The 25,160-nt window shown below is 37.8% G+C and overlaps 1 protein-coding gene across 1 annotated transcript in view; it reads left to right on the forward strand.

Moving 5' to 3' along the window:
* Positions 1-610: 610 nt before the first annotated feature.
* Positions 611-25,160, forward strand: part of LOC105554740 (rho GTPase-activating protein 24) — a 320,127-nt gene continuing 295,577 nt past the window's right edge. Inside the window, exon 1 of the mRNA XM_012001310.1 lies at positions 611-693. The gene's annotated coding sequence lies outside the window, so the exon portion shown is untranslated. The remainder of the gene's footprint in view (positions 694-25,160) is intronic.

Genomic DNA, 25,160 nt, shown 5'->3' on the forward strand with positions numbered 1-25,160 from the left:
GTGGGTGCCTGTAATCCCAGCTACTTAGGAGGCTGAGGCAGTGGAATTGCTTGAACCCAGGGGGTGGAGGTTGCAGTGAGCTGAGATTGCGCCATTACACTCCCACCTGGGTGACAAGAGCAAAACTCCATTTCAAAAAACAAACCAAAAAAAAAAAAAAGAGAGAGAGAAAAGAGAAGAGTGAAGAGATAAGAGAAGGCTTATCACAACTTTGTCTAAGTCTCCCTTGTTTTCACAGCTATAAAATGGGGAAAAGAATAACTACATCGTAAGATTATACTAACAATTAAATAATATGGTGTGGGTAGAATGCTTGGCAAAATTTCTGGCACACAGAATGTGTTTAATAAATTGGTGCTTAAGATGAATCTAGCAGCTAACATATATATTAGTCTTATACATATTAGATGCTCAACAAGTATTCGTTAAATCTGGAGTGAATATGATTCTGGCACATAATTTTTGATTATTTGGAATATAAGAGTCTGATGCATCTTACTGTATTACTGAGTTATAGATACACCTTGGATATTCACTGATTATAATGATGATATATAATGTTTGCTATCCGATGATGTTGATGTGTTGAGTATTTGTGTTCACAGGGTGCTATTTTTCTGTCTGGAAATAAAGTTTTTGAGCATCCTTGCAATGAAGAGAACCCAGGGAAGTTCCTTTTTGAAGTAGTTCCAGGTAAGATATTTTCCTAGTCTGATTAAATTATTGTCATCCTGTGTTGGTAAAGGTGAAGATAGGTCAGACAGGTTTCATTCTTTTTTGAATCATGACTGAGAACCTTAATTTGAGGTTTGGTTAGTGTTGACACAGATAATAACTGCAGGTTTATATACTAGTACAAATGAATGCACTCACACACACATACTCTGACCATGTAACTACTGGATTTTCCTTTGTCCATGAGACTCCATAGTTGACCACAAGTCATGACACAGTATTTGTTCAGGACTCTTGAAGTGAATTTGATTTTATAGTGCTCTTGTGATATGAAATTTGACAAGGTGTTAGAGGTTGAATGCTTTGCCCAGCGGAGTCACTGACATACTTCCTCACAAAATTGCATCTTAAAGGAGATTTTGCTAAAAGCAAAGCAAAATAAAACAAAACAAAAACTCTTACTCCTTAATACTTGTAATACTGACCAAGTATTACAGTTCTGTACCTCAGCTTTGCTCCCAACCAGCCACTTCCACGTGTTTCGCTAGTAAAGCTGAAGACAGCTCTGCCAAGACATCAAATCCTGCAGTTAAACTTTTGAAACATCCGTTTGTTTTTCCTAGTCATCTGTATTCATTTCTCTTAGTGTATCTGATCTTCACTAAAATCTTTGACTCACCCAGCAACAATTCCTCCAAGGCCATGATACCTACCTTTTTGATCAGTTCTTCAACCTTTCCTTGTCCCTCAATGTAAGAAAAAGGGAGGTAGGAATCTGGTTTTTATAGTATTGGCTCCAGCTGACCCAGTTTATGTAATATTGATATTGATTTGATCACGGTCTAGGGTTGGTGTGAATTTATTTGGGTAAGTAATATGGAGTTCTTATCAATAATGCTACCACAAAGCAGTCAATAAAATGTCTTTTTCCCATATTTATAAATGCTGGGAATCTAAAATGGAAAGGCGTATTTTCCCCTCGATGAAAACAGCTGTAGCACTAAGTTCATCTGGCTCATGATGGAATCCATGACTAAATGTTAATTAATGCTGCTGAAGTGCAGAAAGGTTAGTCAGATGCAATGTGTTATTTGTTTCCCTCCAGGGAGAACATATTGTAAGAAACCTGAATCTTATTTGCCTTATTAAAATCCTTTTATTCTTACTTCTTAGTGGAATACCCTGTATAGAACCAGATTCCAGATGTTACAAAGTCTTTGAAGTATCAGTAGAGAAAATTTCTTTTCCAATTTATTCTCAGACAATAGCTCATGTTGGCTTTTAAATCAGCATGGTATTGAACTGATGGTTGACTCTTTATCTCCAGTAATGCTAGAGGTCTACTTTTCCATTCAGTCTGCTAGCTGCAAGGAGGTTTCATCTTTTGGTGTAGAACTTCTCAAGTAATATAGATGGATATTTTCAATACTGTTTTAGAGAGAGCCATGTCTTCAAGACCAGGAAGTAATGGATAAAACCTCTTCTCCAACATTGCTATTCTAAATCATCCGTTTCACATGCAGTGCGTATGACATAATGGCTTTTGAAGAACAAAGCCTAAGAAGTTTAAGACTGTGTAATATGGAATCTGAAGGTTGTCCTTTCAAAAAAATTATAGGAAATTCAAGCTTGCTTCTGTAATTATGGAGATAAATATAGTATGCAACTAGATCATTTGAAAAGATGCTTCCTGAATTATTAATACAGTATGTAATAGCTGCTAAATCATCTTATGGAGTGTGAAGAGAAGTGTTCCAAATGTGTCTTTGAAGACAGAGCTGGAAACACAAAGCACTACATTGAGAATCCAGTGTCTGTGCCATTCATCCTGGTCACCAGGGCTTTATTGGTGTGCCCTTGACATCAGGATGGCGTTTCCAGGCAAACGCTTCTGTACTTCTGTGATAACATGGGATCTGTATCAGATTACTTTCATCAATATTTGCATTATTGGGGTTATTCAGGGATAGCATAACAATTAATTTATCTTTGCAAATGGGAATGAGAAGATAATATTTTTCAGTTTTTCAGTTGTGTAATTGTTTAACATGAGAATTTGGGATGTTACAACAGAGTGTTTTTATTTGTCGGAATGCAGAGGAGGCAGCAAGGATTGCAGAAATGTGGTTGGTAACGTGTATAGAACCCTCGGCAGGCTGTGGGCCTACCTGGCAGAAGATCCTCATAAAGCATATTTATTCTAGATTGGCTTTCTCTATAAAATTATTTCAATTGCCACTTCTGAAAATCTGTTATAAAGATGATGCTTACAAACCCAACAAGTGTCTGTCTTTATGGATAGCTAACTGAAGTCTAACTATTCTGAGTTTATCAGTGAGTAGGAGGAGATTACGTGTTTTAACATATTTTAATCTCATCTGCCCGTAATGATTTCCAACAGAACTCACAAAAGTCTCTAGCAAGCTCTTTGCCATTATTCTAGCACTACATGCATACATACACATTTGTGTGTGTGTTACGAATATAGTTTATCCATATGTGCGCTGTATGTCTTGATAATTTTTCCATACGTATCTATATATATGTAGAAATTTTTATTTTGTTTTATTTTTGCTTTTGCTTTATACTGAAATATCCTATGAAACCAAGGAAAATCATATAAAAATAATAAAACACAAGAATTTTCCTGAGACCTGAGTGTCTCAGGTCTTTGTGTATTACTTACTTATATTTGCTTACAAACTATATTTGTATGCATATTTTAGGCTTTTGTAAAACCCTATCTGAAAATAAATCCACTGTGTTTTAGGGTTGATTTCCTATAGATACATTATCCTATGAAATGAATTATCTCTCTGAATAATGCCATGAGTTACAGATTTTTCGCTCCAAATTTGTCCTATTTCTCTACTTGTTATTCAAAGGGATATCAGCCAAATTGGCAAATTTGAAGTCTTTTCTGTCAGACATGCCAAATTTTAGACTGAAGTGAACTTCTATGGCCAAAGTCCAAACTTTTGGGAAATGTGGTTGAGAAGGAAAGATTGGCAAATCTTTAACGAACGGTTCTTGAAGAAAGAACTTGCAGTTGGTTTCTGCTTCTCTAAATGTGTTCTAGTTGAGTTTTCCTTGAAATGTTTTAAAAAATAAAGAGTAATTATTGGAATAATGATGTAATAACTTTCTTAGGAGAGAAGTTTCTCAGAGAAAAAAATACAATGACAAAGAAACAGACAAGAAATTGGCAAAATAAGACAAAGGAGGACTATATGTACCTCCATATATTTAGAAACCACATCTTTCTGGCTTATTACTGTATACCAAACACCTGGGAATAGCATAATATAACACATGGTGCTAAACAAATATTTATTGAAGTGCATATATTTACCAGGCTTATGGAGAAATCTCAATCATATGAAACTGCCCCCACTCTGCTATGCTGAACTATTTCCTGTTGCATAAGACCTTTTCTCCCCTGTTGCAGCAAAGACCTCTTTGTCACTCTAGTGGCTAAAGTGGAGAGAAACTCCTTACATATTTCCTTTCCTACTTTTCTGCCTTCCTTTTCTGATGATGAGACCTAGAGATGGATGGAAGAAGGTAGAGATCTTCCTACACAGTTGATATTGCTGACTGATCATTAACTGATCATTACAGACATTCCTCTCTAAAGGCTGAATCTTTCACAGGTGCATGTGTGGATTTTTCAGGGTCTCTGGAATTAGAAATCCACTTCACATGGTAGTGTTCTCCCGGCATTGGGATTGTCCTGTTGGATGGGATACAGCAAAAGGGCTCAAAGGCCAGCTGCTTGCTTTGTGTTTATTCAGCAACTAGGAAACTCATGTACCCTGGCCTGCAATGTAAGGGAAATGCAGGCTGTTCCACTGTTGCTGCCTCCTTTGTCTTGTCATTTTCTCCACGGGTTATCAGCTTCAGTGCCCAGCAAGGTCAGTGACTTGCCAAGCTTCAGAGGCCATCATGAGTCCTTGACTTAGAGAAGGAGTGGGTCACTGTTCTAACACACATCAAAATTTACCAGCAATACTCTTGTTCCGATAGTTGGGAGAATTCCTAGTCCTCCCTCTCAAAAAAACAGTGTTGATTTTGAAAACTGCTTTCTCCAAGTAGTACTTCCTCATTTCTAGTTTCCCCTTCAAAGCAGTCAGGGCCATTTGGGTTCTCAGAAATGCAATGCTTTCTCTCAGTAAACCTGGCAGAGAAGTGGCTAGGCGCAATTTCCATTGGTCTTTTCAACTTAGAATGTGGGGTTTTAGCCTCTTTTGGGGAGCAGGGGGTGGGACTTAGCTGCAATTCCAGGATAATGGGGATAAAATGTTTTATTTACATCTATCTATAATCTTAGATTGGATTCCAGGAAACACACGCTGATGGAGAATGACATTAGATTGTCATGGGAAAGGTTCTGTGAAGATATTTTTTCTGCGAGGAAGTGAGGAAAGCAGGATGTGACAGGAGCACCTGCCCTGCAATGCCATAGCAACTGAGGTCTTAGCTGATCCAGTGGGGTCCCCTGAAGCTGTGATCCCTCTCAAGATTTCTTCAAACTGAGGAGCTGAGGCTTTGTTTCCTGGTGCCAGCTAGTCATTGATAGGGAGCAGGGAGACAGATAAACTTGGGTGAAGCTGTTTCCTGCTGCATTGTAGAACAATTCCCATGAGAATTTCTTTGTGCCTTCAGCAACCAATATACCAGTCTTTGGGATCTAGACAGAATACTACAGTATCCATTATAATGTCTGTAGCCTTGTCAGTATCTGGACGTCTGAATTCCAGGCAATGTTCCAGGCTGTTCGCATATATCGCTTTATTTAATCCTTACTACAACTCAATAAGGCAGGTAATATCATTATCTTTATTCTACAAATGACAGAGGTGAGGCACAGAGAAGTAATTTGATCCAGGTTAGAAAGCTAACACTAGGCTGGGTGCTGTGGCTCATGTCTATAATCCCAGAATTTTGGGAGGCTGAGGCGGGTGGATCACCTGAGCTCGAGACTTGGACACCAGCCTGACCAACATGGAGAAACCCCGTCTCTACTAAAAATACAAAATTAGCCCGGCGTGGTGGTGTGTGCCTGTAATCCCAGCTACTCAGGAGGCTGAGGCAGGAGAATCGCTTGAACCTGGCAGGCAGAGGTTGTTGTGAGCAGAGATCTCGCCATTGCACTCCAGCCTGGGTGACAGAGTAAGACTCCATCTCAGTAAATAAAATAAAATTAAAAAGGTCTGGAGTCTATTTTCTAAAATATGAGCATGTGAAGATATTTTTTGAACTGGAATGGATACACTGGTATCTTTCTAGACTCATTCATTAAGAATGAGAATTTTGGCACTTGATAAGGTAGGCATTTTGGTTTTTTAGCAGCTATTTATAATACAATATATAATACAAATAGGCACTAGACAGAGATGCCCACTTACAGTTCTTTTGAAAGCATGTTCTAAGGCCACAACAATCCCACCATGAAAAAGTGGGGAGAAACAGACATTTTCCTGCAGTGATCTTCCTTATTATGAATAAAGGTAACAAAGGTGGATTTTACGGATGGAGTGCTCTCTTATAGACAACTGTTACGCTCTAGGATCCAATTCTCTTTCATTACCGAGCACACATTGCTGAAATTATTCAGCTTCTGCAAAAACTCCCCTCATATACTGGCCAAGTTATCACTCGCTGTCTAACAACCAACCAAGACACCTGATATTAATCATATGCTGGGACTCAGTCCACCGACCAACCAAAGATTCATCATGTTTTTCAAGGGCAATTGTCAATATTCCAGACCCTAAAAGGCCCATCTGACCCAGAGCCTAAAATCAATAATAACTAAAACTAGGAGGTATACTTTCCTCTGCCTTCCTCCAGGGAAAGAAAAGAAGAGGTGAACACAAAAGTAGCCACAACTGTACTAATGATTTCCAATACCCTCAGACAATTACATGTTACTTTTGTACATTTCAATTTTTAAAAAGTTTCCATTCTAATTATTTTTCCAGAAGGATTTCTTAGGAGATAGGTGAAAAGTTAGAGGACATGGGTGCCTAAAGAATCTAATAAATGCATTGATCCTTTTGCCAAAAAAAAAAAAAAAGGCACATACCTACCAAAACTGCACACACTTTTGAGGGCTTCAGAGATTCCCTAAAATGCAATCACTGACTGTAGGTTAAGAATAATCATTTATACTGGAGACCAAATACTTTATTATCTCTATCTCTCTCACTCGTTATCTATCTCTATTTTAGCTAATGTGTCTGTGTTCCTATGCATTTATCTATGTATATGTATGCATAAACCATTATTTATAATTATCTGGTATACCAATCAGTTTTAGACTTTTACCTCTCTGATTCAGTTGTTCTTTCTCCTGTTTCTATGATTGTGTAACTCCACAGACCTATTTTGCACATTTGCAAAATAACTTTTCCTGGATGGAACATTTCATAGGTCTGGAGGCTGTAAAATTTTTAATTTAGTAAAACTTCAACCTACTTAGATGGTTACTGCAGCTGTGTTACATAATAGGCCAGCTGAGAAATAAATAGTTATGAGATAGATTCATGGATGTCTCTTTGAAAGAAAAAGTTTGGCAATTTTTGAGTTTTTGGGATAATAATGTAACGACAGCAATAAAAGTTTACCATACATGTCTGCATTTGTGACTCCTTCTGGGTTGAATAAATAATGTCATTGGCTACATTAAGTTGCTGTCATTTGAAAATGTAAGCCAATATTTGACATATACTTCATATGAAAATGTAGGAATATTTTAATTGTGTTGTAGCATAAAGTTTAGTCATTTTCTTGTTCACCAGTTAAATATGCTGCTTAGGTATTTAATTTTACAACACTCGCTTATCTTAACTTTTTTTCCTTTTTGTGTTCTGTAAGTTAAAATCCATGCAATTACATTTGTTACCCTAAAGCAGTTGTGACAATCTCTTTTTTTGTCTGCCTAAGTCTGTAGGCAGCCCTGAAGCTTGTATATTTTTTTTTTTGGCTTAGTTTTAATATGTGCAAATCATTTAGAGAATGTGAGTAGGAGTTGCTTATGGTATGAAAACATAATTCTATATACACAAGTAACTCTACATGAACTAAATAAAGGCATTGGTGAAAACAGCATGTATTAACTAACTACTATGTGTTCTTTTACTTAAAAAAAAGTTTTTGAGATTTTTGTTTCAAAATTCCCTTCCTACTTAAAATACATTAGAATATACACTTGAAAGAAACTATTAACATGGTACAAAGAACTATGTTAAAAAATGATTTAAATGTTTTTAATCCTTTGAAATTCTGGCGAATGTCATTTCAACCAACAGACATTTGGGGCATTTACAAACTGATGGACAGTGTGATCATATGATCCTCTCCTGTGAAGTGTCCCTATGAGGAGTGTTCTCTCACAGTGTTGTTAGATGTGTTGATCCAGTCACCATCACTATTTGCTAGACCAGGGGCCAGCAAGCCTTTTCTGGAAAGATCCAGAGAGTAAATATTTTAGGCTTTTGTGACCATAAGGTTTCCACTACAATTGTTCAACTCTGCCATGGTAACATGACCAAATGGATGTGGCTGTATGTCAATAAGGGTTATTTATGGACACTGAAATGTGAATTGTATATACTTCACAAATATCAGAAATATTATTCTTTTTTTTTTCCAACCACTTAAAAATGTTAAAAATAAACAGTGAACCAGATTTGGCCCGTGGGCATAGTTTGCTGACCCCTGGACTAGATAAAAAAAGCAAACCTATGAAAAGGAAGCTGAAATACTGATATAAATCACTAATCCCCACTGGTGCCACCAGAGCCAGAATTAGAACTCTGAGACAGCCTGTCTCCCCAGGCCATGGCATTACCCATTGCCTCAAAATCATGATTCAGGAACTATTTGCCAATATTTTTATGTAGAAGTTCCATCTCTGAATAATATCTATTCTTTAAATCACATTGAACTTTAAAAGTGTTAGTGACCAAACTGAAATATTCTCTTTTAAACACTGTCTCAGTTCATTTGGGATTCTAGATTCTGACCAGAACTGAAATCTCTTATGTGACTTTACAAATACCATTAATAGGAGATGGGATTTGCCTAGCACGAAAAACATTTCCCGTATTTTGTTCAGTCCACACAAATTCAGGGAACTATTTACAAATATTCTGAGATGGAAGCAATTCTGGCAAGATCAAAAAAGCTTGAAGTGTCTTCTAAGTTTTCCTTTATATTGATGTACATTAGCTGTTTTGTTTTGTTTTGTTTTGTTTTTTGAGACAGGGTCTTACTCTGTCACCCAGGCTGGAGTGCAGTGGTGCAATCACGGCTCACTGCAGCCTCAACCTCTCCTGGGCTCAAGTGATCCTCCTGCCTCAGCCTCCCGAGTAGTAGCTGGGACCACAAGTTCACACCACCATGCTCGGCTAATTTTTTTGTTTTTGTAGAGATGAGGTCTTACTATGTTGCCCAGGCTGGTCTCAAACTCCTGAGTACAAGCAGTCCTCCTGCCTCAGCCTCCCAAAGTGCTGGGATTATAGGCGTGAGCCACCCCACCCAGCTTGCATTAGTATGTTAACCCTCTAAGTATCTCACAGAAAATAACAATACATTATTTGTGAGTAAAACAAACTTAAGCTTATCTTCTTAGAGGAGTAGTTTATTTCCTTACCACCCATTTATTAACATCTCCCGGCCCCAAACTCACTGGTTTTCTTTTACCATAAGCATAAGAAATGCTCCCATAATACTCATATTTAATGTTTACTGAAATATGTGTCAGGCCCTGTACTGATATATGTCAGGCATTATATACAATAACTCATGTAATATAACTGCGCACATACACACACACACACACACACACAGAGAGGGGCTGGGCATATATATATATATATATATATGAATGTGAATATATATGTGAATGTGAATATATATAGGTATATATAGGTAAAGATATACCTACCACAAATGGGATTATGAGAAAAAAAATATATATATATAAATAAAAATGTAAAACAGTCGTACAAATTCACATTTTTGACAAGTGCTAAAGCCAGGCTTCACACCCATCTGAGCCCACAAAACCACCACATGTTACAACTTTCTTATACCAATAAGAATATGGATAGGTTTATTATCTACCCCCACTGATGCCAAATATCTAAGAATTAAGAGAAATAAGGATGACAAGAAGAAATGGGGTGATAGGTTTAAGAGTCAGTATACTCGGCACTTCATTCCTCTCTCCTCCATACTCACAGTCCTTGCATCATCTGTGTTCTCTTCCTTCCCTATTAGATTGGAAGCTCTTGAGAAGAGACACCATCTATCCCTGCGGCCTAGCAGAGTGCTGTCATGTAGTATATGCTTAATGCATGTTTGTTGAATTAATGAATAAATGAGACTGCAGTTTTATCATCTATGGATTGATCACATTGGATTAGTCAAAATTAGAGTTGTCTAGGTCTGAGTTATTTAACTTGATTATTGACCTTTTACCCAGTGCCTCCTGAGACTAGATCTTAGAGGAGTTCATTAACTTCTCAGATTCTACACTATTTTAAAAGTAGACAACATTATAGCTAGATAGGAGGAAAAAATTCTAGTGTTCTATACTACTGTAGGGTGACCATAGTTTGCAATAATGTATTATAGTGTCAAATAGCCAGATGGAGGATATTGGATGTTCCAAACACAAAGTAATGATAAATATTTGAGATGGTGGATATGCAAATTATCCTGATTAACCGCTATACATTATATATATTTTACAACATCACTAAGTACCCCATAAATATGTACAATTATTATGTGTCAATTTTTTAAATAAAAGAGAGTAGTACTCTCCTCATTCTTTAGTCCTTCATTAATACACCAATAGTGTCTTTCATTACTCTGAAAACAGAAATATTTATAAAGAAGTTGTTGCTGAAATAAATGTGATCTTTCCCATTGTTCTTTGTGACATGGCTTTAATTATGCATTCTCAGGCCATTTGTGTTCACCTGCTTCTTTTATCCAATAATTGAAAAAGGCTTTGCAATCTGATCATGCTATGAAAATAGCAAAGTACTAAACAAATGTTGGCTGCTGTTATTACAAAGAGTTTGTCCAGGCAGGTCTGTGGTAGGACTTCTTTGAGCCACAGAACGAGTGTGTTTGGGTGACTCGATGGCCACTGGAGAGAACAACCAATAGGTTAGGAATGATGTCAGAATGAGAAAGGGGAATCATACTTCACAGGGAAAGAAATAGATGAGCAAAAGGAAAATGAGTGTGCAGCAGAACAGCTGCTGATAATTAAGAGTGAGAGATAAGCTTGTAGCCAGCAGAGCAATGGCATATCACTGAGACCTGTGCCAACTCTCAGGGAACCAAGGAAGGTTTTTTCTTTTCTTTTTTAATAGAAAACTGAGATGAAGTGGTCCTGAATGTTTCAAAAGATAAAACCTCAAGGACCATCTGCAGGCCAATAATGCATCCCTGAGACTGTCAGGCTTCCTGGCTTTAAAATGGACCTTATCTTTATTTGCCTATTCATTTGTGGGTTCATTTAGGCCATGCTAATCAAATACTTATATTTCAAACATAGGATTAATAAGCAAAAATTCAAACTTTTTTTTTTTTTGAGATGGAGTTTCACTCTTGTTGCCCAGACTGGAGTGCAATGGCGTGATCTTGGCTCACCACAACCTCTGCCTCCCGGGTTCAAGTGATTCTCCTACCTCAACCTCCTGAGTAGCTGGGATTACAGGCATGTGCCACCATGCCTGGCTAATTTTGTATTTTTTTTTTTTTTTTTTTTTAGTAGAGTATTTATTTTTCTCCATGTTGGTCGGGCTGGTCTCGAACTCCCAACCTCAGATGATGCACCCGCCTTGGCTGCCCAAAGTGCTGGAATTACAGGCATGAGCCACTGTGCCTAACCTCAAACTTCTATATTACATTCAAATTGTATCAACCAGCTATGATCTTATAGGCCTCACCAACTTTTTTTGTTTGTTTTTTTTTTGTTTGGTTGGTTGGTTTTCTGAGACAGAGTCTCGCTCTGTCGCCCAGGCTGGAGTGCAGTGGCGCGATCACTGCTCACTTCAAGCTCCGTCTCCCGGGTTCATGCCATTCTCCTGCCTCAGCCTCCCAAGTAGCTGGGACTACAGGCGCCCGCCACGACACCCGGCTAATTTTTTATGTTCTTAGCAGAGACAGGGTCTCACCATGTTAGCCAGGGTGGTCTCGATCTCCTGACCTTGTGATCCACCCGCCTCATGATCCACCCGCCTCGGCCTCCCAAAGTGCTGTGATTACAGGCGTGAGCCACCGTGCCCAGCCTAAGCCTCACCAATTTTGTAGGACAGTCCCTACACTGTTAATATGAAGGGGCAATGGTTTAAGGACTCTCTGGTCCCATATGGAAAGTTTCTCTATGAACTTCTGCTTCATCAGCACTTTTTAAAACAAAATTTTCTGTGCCTTTCACAAGAAAGGGGAGTGAGTAGAAAGAATCTTTAGTGTGTTTATTGGCTGTCTAGGGTTTCCACAACAAGTACTACAGCTGGGTGACATAAGCAACAGAAATGTATTTTCTCAGAATTCTAGAGGCTAGAAGTTCAAGCTCAAGGTGTCAGCTGGGTTGGTTTCTTCTGAGGGCTCTCTCCTTGGATCATCTCCTTCTCCCTGTGTCTTCACACGGTCTTCCCTCAGTGCCCTTCTGTGTCCTAATTTCTTCTTCTTGTAAGGACATCAGTTATATAGGATTAGGGCCACCCTCATCAGCTCATTTTAAAGTAATTACCTCTTTAAAGACCCTGTCTCCAAATGGGGTCACATTCTGAGGTATTGGGGGTTCAGAGCTCCTTGTCTGTATTTTGGGGAAACACAAGTAAACCCATATCAGAATAAAAAAGGAAATGAGACTTTACTGTTCTTCTAAAGGCTTCTCTATTTTAGGGGACAAACTTGCCCTCATGTTTCTGACTGACTGCTGGAGCTCCACCCTACTCTTCAAAGAAGCAGAAATCCAGACCTTGCTATATGTTCACCACACTATAATCCAGAACTCTACTTATTCCTTCCACAAATATTTAAAAAGCTGAGTGATTTAGCAACCAAAGCATTAACTAAAAACACAGGAAATAAAAATGAAGGCTGTCCAGGGAAAGAACAAATATTGTATATCTAGCTATTTTCCTGAAAATTGACCTTGGATTTAAAACTCTCCTTAATTTTACTCTTAGCGTTTTGTTGTTTTGCTTTTATCACTTTGCCCAAAGGATATAGATTAGACATCTAGCCTTAGTGCTGTTGTTATTGTCTTTATTTGTCTTTTTTTTTTTAAGTGAAGGCTAATTTTATTTGAGGACAAACTTCTCTCTAAAAGTGGTACACTAATGCTTTAAATACTACTGTCATGCGTCTAGACAGAGGCAGAAAGCCAAAGGCAGCACTTGATACATCTTACCCAGTTGTCCAAGCTTTCTGTAGTGAATTACCAACTTGTCATTTAGGACACACAGGAGCAAGGGGTGTCAAGACAGGCAATTAAGGCTTCTGGAAAACGATTAGTGCAGGGGCATGACATAATTCAGGGATTTTTTTTTTTTCAACAATCACATTGTCCTTCTCATGACTCATTATTTCTGATGTGTCACTTGCTTACCGGAATCACAGTGGAGATAATGACAGAACTGTGCTTAGGGGCTATTTGGCTCTAATCTCTGGGCTGTGATTTGTCATAATGGGTTCTTTGATTGAAAGACAAGTAACTCATTCCACTTTAGATATAATTGATGCAAATCAGTTATTATTTAAGTAGTTGGTTTGTTTTGCATTTTATTTTTGATCATCCTGTCTCCCACACATAGCCTTCCTTACCGCCAACTTAATTTAATGGATATTCCCCTAATTTCCTAATACCAAGTATACAAAATTACTACAGAGTAACTGCCCCCTTTCCTTCCTAAATCCAGTTTTTCATCTGTCTTTGAATTCCTTCCACTCCCACCTTTTCAGGAACCATAATCTATTGATTGTACTGTTTTTTATCTTGTTATATAACTTTGGCTCCTATAGTGTATTCTCATAGGATTACAGATGTGAGTACATTGATATTTTTATTTAAAAAGCAAATTAGTCTCATGCATACTAAGGTTTTAAAAATATGAACATACAATTATGCTATTAGTTCTCTGCATTAAAAAAATAATAATAATCTCTTAACCACACTTCTCCCATCACCCAGCACCTCATGTGTTTTGCTTCTTTTTGCAACAAAACTATACCACACTCATTCCAATTTCTATCTTTGTTCAAATCAACTTTTGTCCCCTCATTCCACCAGATTTTTTCTTACTAATGATATTGATGACAGCTGATTTTTCTTTATCCATTGATTTCTTTTTAATCCTCGTAATAATTGCCCAATCAGAATCATTTGACCCAGTTGATTACTCCTTTTTTCTGGGTACACATTCTTCATTTGGCTTTTAGGACACTAACTTTCCTACTTTCCATCCTACTCTATTATCCCTGTGTCTTAGTCATCATTGCTTGTTTCTCTTCTTCTCCCTTACCTCATCATGGCAGAGGGCCCTTGGACTCAGTCTTGGTCCTCTTTGTCCTGGAGCATTGCCATATTCTATTAGCTTGTCTTCAGACTCTAGTCTTCCCCCACTCTATTCTCTCCCATTCACTGTAGCCAGAGTGATATTTTTAATAGACTTAATTTTTAGAGCAGTTTTAGGTTTATAAAGCATTACATTAAAAAGTACATAGAGCTCCCATATACAGTGATGTTTTTTAATATTCAAGTCTGATCAAGTCACCTCCTATTTAAAAAAAAAAAAAAATCTATCACAGTCTACAGGGCTATATCCTGTAACTACCCCTGATGTATTTTATTTTTCTCTCTTGCTCTCTGAACTCTACCATGTTGACTTTCTTTGAGTTTCTCAAATGTGCAGTGCATTACGCTAGCCACAGAACCTTTATATATGCTGTTCCCTGTTTTTAGAATGGCTCCGCCTCATCATTCCAAGATTCGTGAGATAACTACTACTCATCTCTCAAATGGTACGTCAATTGCTGCCTCTTTAGAAAAGAAACTTGATCCTCCCTTATATTCAAAGGATGTCTTAACCCACTTTGAAGGCCCATGATCTGTACTTCTTGCCATTTTTCTTATATAAATAATGTCTGTCTCTCACTCAAGAAGGTAAGTTCCATGAGAGCTAGAACTTTGTTTTGCTCATCATTTTATGTCTAGTGTACAGCAAATTGCCTGACATGTCATAACCATTTATAAATATTTGTTGAACAAAAGAAGGAAGGAAGGAAAGGAAGGAAGGAAGGAAGGGAGGAAGGAAGGAAGGAAGGAAGGAAGGAAGGAAGGCAGGCAGGCAGACACAGGAAGTTAGTGTAATGTAGAAATGGGTAGCTTCTGGGGTTACTAATCGGAAATCCTTGAGTGCTACACTGATTCTGTGATTCAATTCGGACTCAAAGTTTGGTTAAGTTAATCAAACATTTAGTAAGAATCAGCAATGAGCAAGATACTATGTGCCAAATTTTTATCATCAAGAAACTATTGTTTATCATTCCAATAAACATCCCGTAGAGGTGGAATTTCATTGAACACTCTAGGAAACGCTGATCAAGTCCATTTTAGAAGCAATCGAGCACTTACAAAACTAGTAAGTAGGTAAAGGAGGAGAGATTTTTGTTTCTGCTGTATCTCTTGGGCAATTTCTCTAATTCTTGTGGCATCCACTTCCTCAACAGTTAAGTGAATGTTACACTGTGGAACTAACAGATGGGACAATGTATGTGAATGTCTGTAAACTAGTGTCACCCAAATGAGGATGGTGATCTGTGTAAATTAGTATAAACTATCCCACTAGTCTACCATCATATGTGTCTAACTTGTCCTAAACTCACCTTTCTTTAATGAAACCTCATTATTTCTAAAGTGTTCAAATTCAATGATATGTTTAGTAACATCTTCTCTGTCATCTTTCCCCTACTTGATGTGTGAAATTCAATTGATGTGAAGGTACTCAATGGAAAAAGAATGAGATGATCTGTGTGCTGGTGCAAAAATATGGTTTTGTTTGTTTGTTTGTTTGTTTTTTGCATGATGGTATAACCTTCCTTCTTTAAATGCTGGAAGTTCAGACCTGAGTCATAAGTGACCCCTTTCCCCAGTGCATATGAACTGGTGCCCAAATGAAAAATTCACTCATTCTGTTCAGCCCTTTGCTAACCTGTAGACTCTAGTGGATTTCTTTTCTGCTTCCTTTGACATGAATATCTCCTGTACTTCCTGGAAGCCAGCAGTGCCATTTCATTAGCAGCCTGAAGCACAAAGCCTCAAAGCCATTACTGTACTACTGATGTGATGACTCTTAATGGAACTAATTGTGCATGGGGAACTCTAGGCAGAAACTGGTTGTGGGCTCAGTCTCATGGTCACTGACTTAATTACACAGAAGGAGCCAAGCACAATGGCTCAGTATGTTAATTGTGGCTGAAAATATCATCTCCATGCAAAGTGCAATATTGTCATGTTCTTGCTGCTCAAAATAATTGGGAGCAACAAGGAGATGATAATATTGCACTTTTTCAACTATTTGAACACTGGAGCTGTTACATGTACTCACTTTCATGGCATTTGCAAATTTGCTCTTTCTTTCAGGTCACTTATTGGAAAATACGAAAAGGATAGAATCCTAACACCAACCCATAATGTAAATAAATTGTATTGAAAGGGTCAATATAAAGGGATTATAGTGAAAGGAAGGAAGCTGTCTCATACTTAGCAACATTCTACTTAGCTGTCTTTCCACTCTTCCATATTCTCTTTGATTATATTAGTATTAAATTTCCTTGATTTTGTCAGTATAAGTAGGAATACCACTGTCATTTCTAGTGTGCTTGGTTTATGTAGGCTGGAGTACAGTGGTATGATCTCGGCTCACTGCAACCTCCACCTCCCAGGTTCAAGCGATTCTCATGCCTCAGCCTCCCGAGTAGCTGAGATTAAAGGTGCCTGCCACCATGCCTGGCTAATTTTTGTATTTCTAGTAGAGACAGAGTTTCACCATGTTGGCCAGGCTGGTCTCGAACTCCTGACCTCAGGTGATCCACCCATCTCGGCCTCCCAGAGTGCATCTATCTTTTTTATTATGGCCACCCTAGTGGATAGGAAGTGGTATCTCATTGTGGTTTATTTGCATTTCCTTAATGCTAATTAATATTGACTATCTTTTCATGTGCCTTTGACCATTTGCATATATCTGCTTTGGAGAAATGTCTTTTCAAAACCTAGTTTTCATTTGGGTTTTTTTTTTTCTATTATTATTATTGTTAGGTTGTAAGAGTTCTTTATATATTCTGGGTACAAACCTCTTGTCGGATATAAGACCTATGAATATTTTCTCCTATCCCATGAGTTGTTCTTTTACTTTACTGATGGTGTCCTTGAACCACGGAATTTTTTAATTTTGATAAAATCCAGTGTATCTCTTTTGTCTTTGATCACCTTCTGTCATGTCTAAGCAGGCTTTGCCTACATCAAGGTCATGAAGGGTTATCCCCATGTTTTCTTTTAAGAGTTTTATAATTTAGCTCTTACACTTATGTCTATTATTCACCTTGAATTAATTTTTTGTGTATGGTATAAGAAAGGAATCTAACTTCATTTTTTGCATGTGGATTGTCTAGTTTTTCCAGCACCATGTGTTGAACACAGTATTTTTTTTTCCCCATTGGATTGTCTTGGTATCATTTTCATTTTTAAAATTATGAGTTTTTCTCTCTCTGGTTGAGTCAGCTGCAGATGGCATAAGACCAGACATGTTTCTTAAAAAGTCTCATTCTTTAATTTTCAATAATTCTCTTGTCTGCCGCCTGCTGTCTATTTTAGCCGGAGGGAGGATCCCCAAGTTCTAGCCTGAGAACATCATGGATTGCCTTTTGATGTTATTAAAACCTTGAAAATAAAAGAAGCATTTAGAGACCATGCCACACCTGACTCCTCTGTTGACTGATTTTCTTGCCATGGCCTTGCCCCTTTCCTAGCTTCAGGCCAGGACTGCTTGGGCTCCCCCACCCAGCTCTCTTCTTGCTTGCCTCCCTCTCCCCTGCCTCCCTGGTGCAGTAGGCTTTGTAATTTGATTCTAGTCAGAACTCTTCTATGCATTTCCATCTTCAGGTTGTCAATATGCATTTAACTGACCGAAAAGCTTCGGACTTGCCATAAGTCAGGGCATTATCCTTGCATCCTCTCTGTTTCTCACACTTGACATCCAGTCATCAACCAGTTTTGCTGATTCTGCTTCCAAAATATATCTCTGCTCAGTTTTCTTCTATCTCCTGTTTCTTCATTCTCATGTATACCAAATCATCTTTCCGTCAGATTTCTGCACTTAATCCTTCTAGAGCCCATTTTCTTCCAAATTCCAGAAAGATCATTTTAAAATATGCTAACTGGTTGTGTAAAGCCTTCAAAAGCTTCCCATCACACTCTCCATATAGTGAAAACTCCAAGTTCAGTCTTATAGCCTACAGGATCCCATCCCCCATCGCCCTTTGCTCCCATGCTCCAGCCACACAGACTTGCCACACAGTTCACGAATGTCTGAAGATTTTTCAGATCGAAGGCCTTTCATGCATGCTGGACCCCCTCCTTAAAGACTACATGCCTTTGGGTTTTGTTTTGTTCGTTTGTTTGGCTATTATCATTCAAACCTCTATTTAAATGCTTTCTTCGCAGAGGCGAACTTCTATTGAAAGTACCTACCCCTGATCTGGGATATTCTTTTTGTTGTTGTTGTTGTGTTTTTTTCTTTTTTGGGGAGTGGGGGTTGTTTGTCTGTTTGTTTATTTTTGAGACAGAGTCTTCCTCTGTCACCCAGACTGGAGTGCTGGAGTCCAGTGATCTCGGCTCATTGCAACCTCCCCATCCTGGGTTCAGGCAATTCTCCTGCCTTAGCCTCCTGAGTAGCTGGGATTATAGGTGCCCACCACCATGCTTTGCTAATTTTTGTATTTTTGGTAGAGATGGGGTTTCACCATGTTGACCAGGCTGCTCTCGAACTCCTGACCTCAAGTGATCTGCCTGCTTCCACCTCCCAAAGTGCTGGGATTATAGGGGGTGAGTCACCTCACCCAGCCGATGTTCTTTATTAGTCATCTTTTTCATATCTATTACAGAGCTTTCTATTCTGAATTCATTAGTTTGTTTAGCTGCCTTTTACCTGTTTTATTTACCATTTATTTACTGTGTGCTTGCTTGTGGTTGGCACTCAATAAAAATGAATAAAATATGAGGACTATTATATTTCTTATCATCATTTCTCTTCTTGTCCTTCTTTCTTTCATGTGAGTGGAAGATGATGTCATTCTTTGCATATTTTTGTAACACATGGCTTATTTTACCATGAAACAAGCTCCTAGAAGCTCCTCCTTGCCATCATCCTCACTTCAGAGAATATTTAACAATATATTGTTGTCTTATAGATGCATCTCAATAGTCCTACACTATCCCAGAAACACAGATTCCCTGTGCTTAAAAGAGTAGTAATGAAAGTTAACTTTTTTGAGTATTCATTCTGTTCATTATTATATTCTTTAATTTAACAGTGCTCATATTATTTAATTTGCTTTAACATTGCTATGAGTTAAGGATATTATTCTCTTCATTTTACAAAGAAATTGAAACTTCAAGTTAAAGTAACTTGCCCTAGGTCACCGGCCAGTGAAATAGCAAACACAGGGTCCCTTTCACATAACCATTTAGCTGTTCTTTCAGAAAAATCTAAAAAAGCACGACACTTAGAGGAGATTTTCCTCCCTTCAGCACCAGAGAGGTGGTTGTTTCCCTTAGGCACAAGAGAGAAGAAAAAGACAACAGAAAACAATATTAAGATCATCCTAGAGATGGGGCTAGAATGGCTTTTGCTGTTAGGAAAAGGATGGGAACATCCTATAGATGGTGCTATCTTATTAAATTACCCAGAAGTAAAGAAAAGGGAGGGTTTTTAAAAAATAAATAAATAAACAGGGTTTTTGTTTTCATTTTCAGAAATATCTCTGAATACAAATCATTTTACAGCAATATCATTATATGTGTTAAACTTCCAGCTCTGAGTATGACTTCTGCATTTTTATTTTTATTTTTAGATTCAGTTTTGTTCACTTGGGCATGTGTATGGCTTGGGGACAGGCAGGAATGCCAAAAAGCTGGTAGATGATGGCAACTGTGATGAGCAGAACTCACTGGCTCAGTTACCTGAATGTGGGCCATTTTCTTTCCCTGGAGTTGGAGGGAGGGCAACCATGTTGAAACTGGCTGAAAGGTGAGAGAGAGACTGAATTTGTTTCAGGGCCCAGTGAAAGTTTAGTGCATAATTTTATAAAATCACAGCTCCATTCCATGAATATAGGAGAGAAAAAGATTATTAGGCAAATTTTTTTTTTACAGACACTAGTAATTTTTTTTCACGTTTCATGTTGTAGTTGCATGTTACTAGAGCATCTGACACCATCCTATGTGGTATGATTATGTAGTTCAAAGACCAAAACCAAATAAAAAGATCTACTCTTTAAAAACTCTCTTTTCCAATGAGGAGATTATGGAAAAAGTGACAGTGATTAAAAGTCTATGTTCTATTTGCCAGAGTCGGGGAGGGAGTGGAAAGGCGGGCAGACTGGGATAGACCAGCCACAAAGGAGCTGGAACATTCACCCAGGCCAATTGCCATGTGACTTGTAGAAGGTCTGTGGGGAAGACACCATCTGCCGCTGTTTGGCAGGATTTGGCCACCAGGGCACAGAGTGAGCAATTGTCCTCAACCTCGGAGGCAGAGGCTGGCAGCTGGCCAAAAGTCTGCTTTCTCCCAGAAGAGATAGGCAGTCACTGGGCTGAGATATTGATGATGTCTCGCTCTTATCATGCAACCTGGAGAGCGGGAGAAAATGAGGGAGCACAGAAGAGAGGAGAAGGAGGAGGAAAATAAGCAAAGGAATACTAATTAATTCAGCCTGTCTATCCAGCTAAGCTTGAGCTTGATTTTGCTCACTAGTTGAATGGAACATGCAACCTGAATTTCTGAATAACAGAATTAGCAAATTACTGTTTAAGTGTTTGAGGAAAAAAAGTGAAAAGTGTGTGCACTATATGTATAGATGTATAGATTGATATAGATATATATTGAATTGGTTAATTGAATGTCTGCATCAGATAAGAAGGTGTTAGGTCAATTTTCATAATAATACCATGAAAATAGGTTATTTGATTAAATCAAATTAACAGATGTGGAAACTGAGGTTTGTGACAAGTTTCAATCCCTGATTTTTGTGACTCCAAAGTATGTGCTGTTATTTAATGTTTATGTGTTCTCTATTATGAATTATTTTCAAGTTTTTTAAATATCACTAGCTAGCCTGTACATTTCTTAGGAGGCGAAAACAATTGTCTTAAATTGTTATATTTTAGTGCCATTTTGCACATAGGTTATAAGCAACAGATAATTTCTGTAATCTTTAGCATATCGATTTAACTTGTTAAAATTTAGATATTTTGAAATTTCACACAGGACACCTAAATTATGTAAAATTTTATAAACCTCATGGTTTATAGGGGGCCTGGAGATGGAAGTTCTGAAACATTGTTGCCTTTATACAGAATTAGTGCATTATCAGGGATTCCAGATCTCAGTTAAAATTAGAGAATCTGAATCTCTAGGCAATGATAAATGATTTTGAAATTCAGATTCACCAGAAAGAAATTGAAAGCAAAGGGAAGACAGTGTTGTCAAATTATCTTATAATTCAGCTAAAAAAAAAATCATGCACTGCCTTTAAGAAGATATTTAGGGGAATAAAAGAGGTCTGGGACCTTGGAGGTGAAACTGAGAGAAAGACAAAGGGACTTCAGATCAAGCATTTGAAAGAACCAGTGAGGGGACCAGATGTGGTGACTCACTCCTGTAATCCCAGCACTTTGGGGAGCCAAGGTGAGATCCCATCTCAAAAAAAAAAAAAAAAAATGGCTGAGCATGTTAGTCCCAGATGCTTGGGAGGACAAGGCAGGAGGATCACTTGAACCCAGAAGGCTGAACCAGCAGTGAGCCATGATTGTACCACTGTACTCTAGCCTAGGTGACAGAGCGAGATCCTGTCTCAAAAACAAAACAAAAGAAAACAAACAGAAAAGAAAGAGTCGATGAAACAAAACCCACAGAGAAGAGAAGCATAACTGTTGTACCGGAGGAACAGTTCTCAAATCTTTTTTTTTTTTTTTTTTTTTCTTTTGCGATAAGACACACAGACCAAATAAGACTGACTGCAAGTTAGCACAAGCGTGCAATGACTCTAATGTCATCCTGGCTCCCTCATTCAAGGAAACATGCCAAAACTTAAGTAAAAATAAACTTAAATCAACTTTAATTATAAATAAACAAATCTCTTACAAATGACACTACTTTTATCATTAATTAGCAACTATTAAGTTGTAGCATATAACACAGCAGTATGGTATCAAGACTGATAACTAACAGATTATTTCATTCCTAGCATCTTTTCAAGTTCTCAAATCCCAAGATTTGCCTATGGTTGCTACTAAGAGCTACGGAATTGTTGTTTGGTAGGTGATTTTCATCCTCCATATTAAAAAAAAAAAACCACACACACACATTCTTTTTAAGGAATTCATCCATTTGTAGATGCATCTGTTTCCAGTGTGTTTGTTTTGATTATCACATATGAATTCAGCTTTGTCCAAATATTTGTAGAAAAACATGGAAGCCATTTTCTACTTGAAAAGTGCTTTTCATTTTGTAAGACCCCAGAGTACTTTACTTGTAATACCACAATTCAAACATATTTGGCATTAAGCTTCAGTCCTGGAGAGGCAAAGAGTCTGGCTTATGTTCCTTGGAACGGTTATTTGCTTGATTTTGAATCCCCTAGTCCCAGAATCTATGAATTTTTAGGATTCTGTTTTTAATCTCAGTCACATACTCACTCTACATGTGTGAGAAAGGTATAAGACCCAAGTCACAAAATAAGTGAATAGAATTTCCTAAATGAGAGCAAAAAATTAGTACTCTTGGAGCAGAAATTCAAGGAGAATGGGTCTTTAGCATATTGATATTGCTTGTTAAATGCTACCCCAGTATTTAAGGAGAGAGAAAAGACACACGCACGCGCGCGCGCGCGCACACACACACACACACACACACACACACAGAGAGAGAGAGAGGTTGAGCTAGGAAGCAGATGACTGAACTCTCTCCTAAACCCTCCATCCTCCACCCCTAACCCCTCCATCCTTCACCCTCCACATGTTAGAGGCAAACTAACAAGTTACTTGTAGCTATGACAATCCTGACTGACAGGACTCCAGAACAACTTGGAACAAAAGAGACTTGAATCATCTTTCATATTGGTTTGGGATATTTTTCATTATGTATTGCTGCTTTTTCAAATGGTTCTTTAGTCTTTTAAAAATACATCTTTCCCCATGCATGCCATTTGTTTGTTAAGTCCTTATTTCAGAGAATTCTTAATAGGTTTTCCAATCATTAGAGGGAATTAACCAGGTGGTACAGAATATCATATGCCAGCCTCCATTACACAGCTAGGCAAGTCTAAATGTGCCCTCCATTTTCAGATGCCTTCTTTAATCCAGTCTCAATGCTCTCCACTATTAATTCCAAACAATTTTTAAATACGAGTGTGAGGTTAAAGAAAGGTGCTTTCATCCTTAAAGTGGTTGTCATTGTCAGATATCAGTAAATTTGTGCCCAGGAAAACGTGAAAAGGAGAGAAGCTTATAAATTTAACCAGTGGCTGGGCATGATGACTCATGCCTATAATCCCAGTACTTCAAGAGACCGAGGCAGAAGAATCACTTAAGACCAGGAATTTGAGACCAGCCTGGGCAAGATGACGAGAGACCCCAGTAACTACTATATATATACACACACACACACACATATACTAGTTTTATATATACACATATATAACATGTATATATGTATATATAATATATAGTGGTATATATACATTTATGTGTATATAATACATAGTAGTATATATACATACATGTATATATAATATAAAGTCATATATATACATATGTATATGTATTATATAGTAGTATATTTATTATATATACATATATACATATATGTGGATACATAATATATAGTAGTGTATATATACATATTTTATATATATGTGTATGTATAAGCTGGGCATGGTGCCATGCGCCTGTGGTTCCCAGTTACTCGGGAGGCTGAGGCAAGAGGATCCCTTCAGTCCAGGAGTTCAAGGCTGCAATGAGCTGTGCTCACACAACTGTACTCTACCCTGGGTGACAGAGTGAGACCTTATCTCTAAAAAATAAAACTTAAAAAAAAGTACATCCCGTGTACCTGCTTTCATATTACACAGTATGAAAGACATAAAAAGTTAATAAAACATAGCTCTTGAACTTGTGAATAATCTCATAATAATCTAATTGGCTACAGAGTACTAAACTAAGTGTAATACATAGAAGAATGTTCTTCATGCTAAACAAAGTCCTGGAGAAGTTTGTTGGAGGGAAAATTTCTATCAGGTGGCAAGAATCTATATGTTCCCAAGTTCTGCAGTTTATTCTAATGCCTAGCCTGGCTCTGCATGAGGCTAGGTACTATGATTCCAAAACCAAGTCCCTTCCTCTGTAGCCTGACAGTCCAGTTGGCTAAGAAAATAGGCATGTCAGCAATTGAACACAGGTACTGTTAAAGGCAATTTGATGTATATTAAAGTCAAGTCAGGGGTAGGTTTTTATTTGTTTTGTTTTGTTCTCATATAATTCTGTAGATTTCCTAGGGGTGGTGAAGGAGGAGGTAGTGAACACAGTAATAGAGATACCTGCTTTTTTCACTGTGTACTTTTCCCAAGTGGGAAAGAAAGGGCAAGCTAGGGAATCAGGGCTAAATTCCTCCTCAGCGACATGATGCCCAGTTTCCAGGAATGGATAGGCAGGATTGGGAATCTGCCTCCTTGTTAGGAATCATTTAGTGTTGCAAATATTAAAACTGTGCTATGCAGCCCTTTTTCTTCTGAGTATCTGACTGATTTTTCATGAGTTCTCATGCTCCTCATTTTCTATTTTTCTACAAACTTATCCATCCTGTAAGCCCAGCTCCTCTACCAGCAAACCTTAAAATAACCAATGCCAAAAATACTTAATTTCAAGAGAAGCATTTTTCTTATACTAGTTCTTGTATTTGTTATATTTCCTTTGTATAATTTCAATTTTTTTTTTTTTTTTTACATTCATGTCATACCCTAACCTCTATTGTGATTTCCTTGGAGGCAGGGGCTGTATTTTGTGCCTCCATATGTCTCTTAACCACATGCCTGAACAGGAGAGGCACTCAGGTTGTTTGATTGGCTTGCTTTTTTTGTTTTGTTTTGTTTTGTTTAGATGGAGTCTTGCACTA

Source organism: Mandrillus leucophaeus, unplaced genomic scaffold (assembly GCF_000951045.1).
Source record: "Mandrillus leucophaeus isolate KB7577 unplaced genomic scaffold, Mleu.le_1.0 Scaffold658, whole genome shotgun sequence".
Lineage (NCBI taxonomy): Eukaryota > Metazoa > Chordata > Mammalia > Primates > Cercopithecidae > Mandrillus > Mandrillus leucophaeus.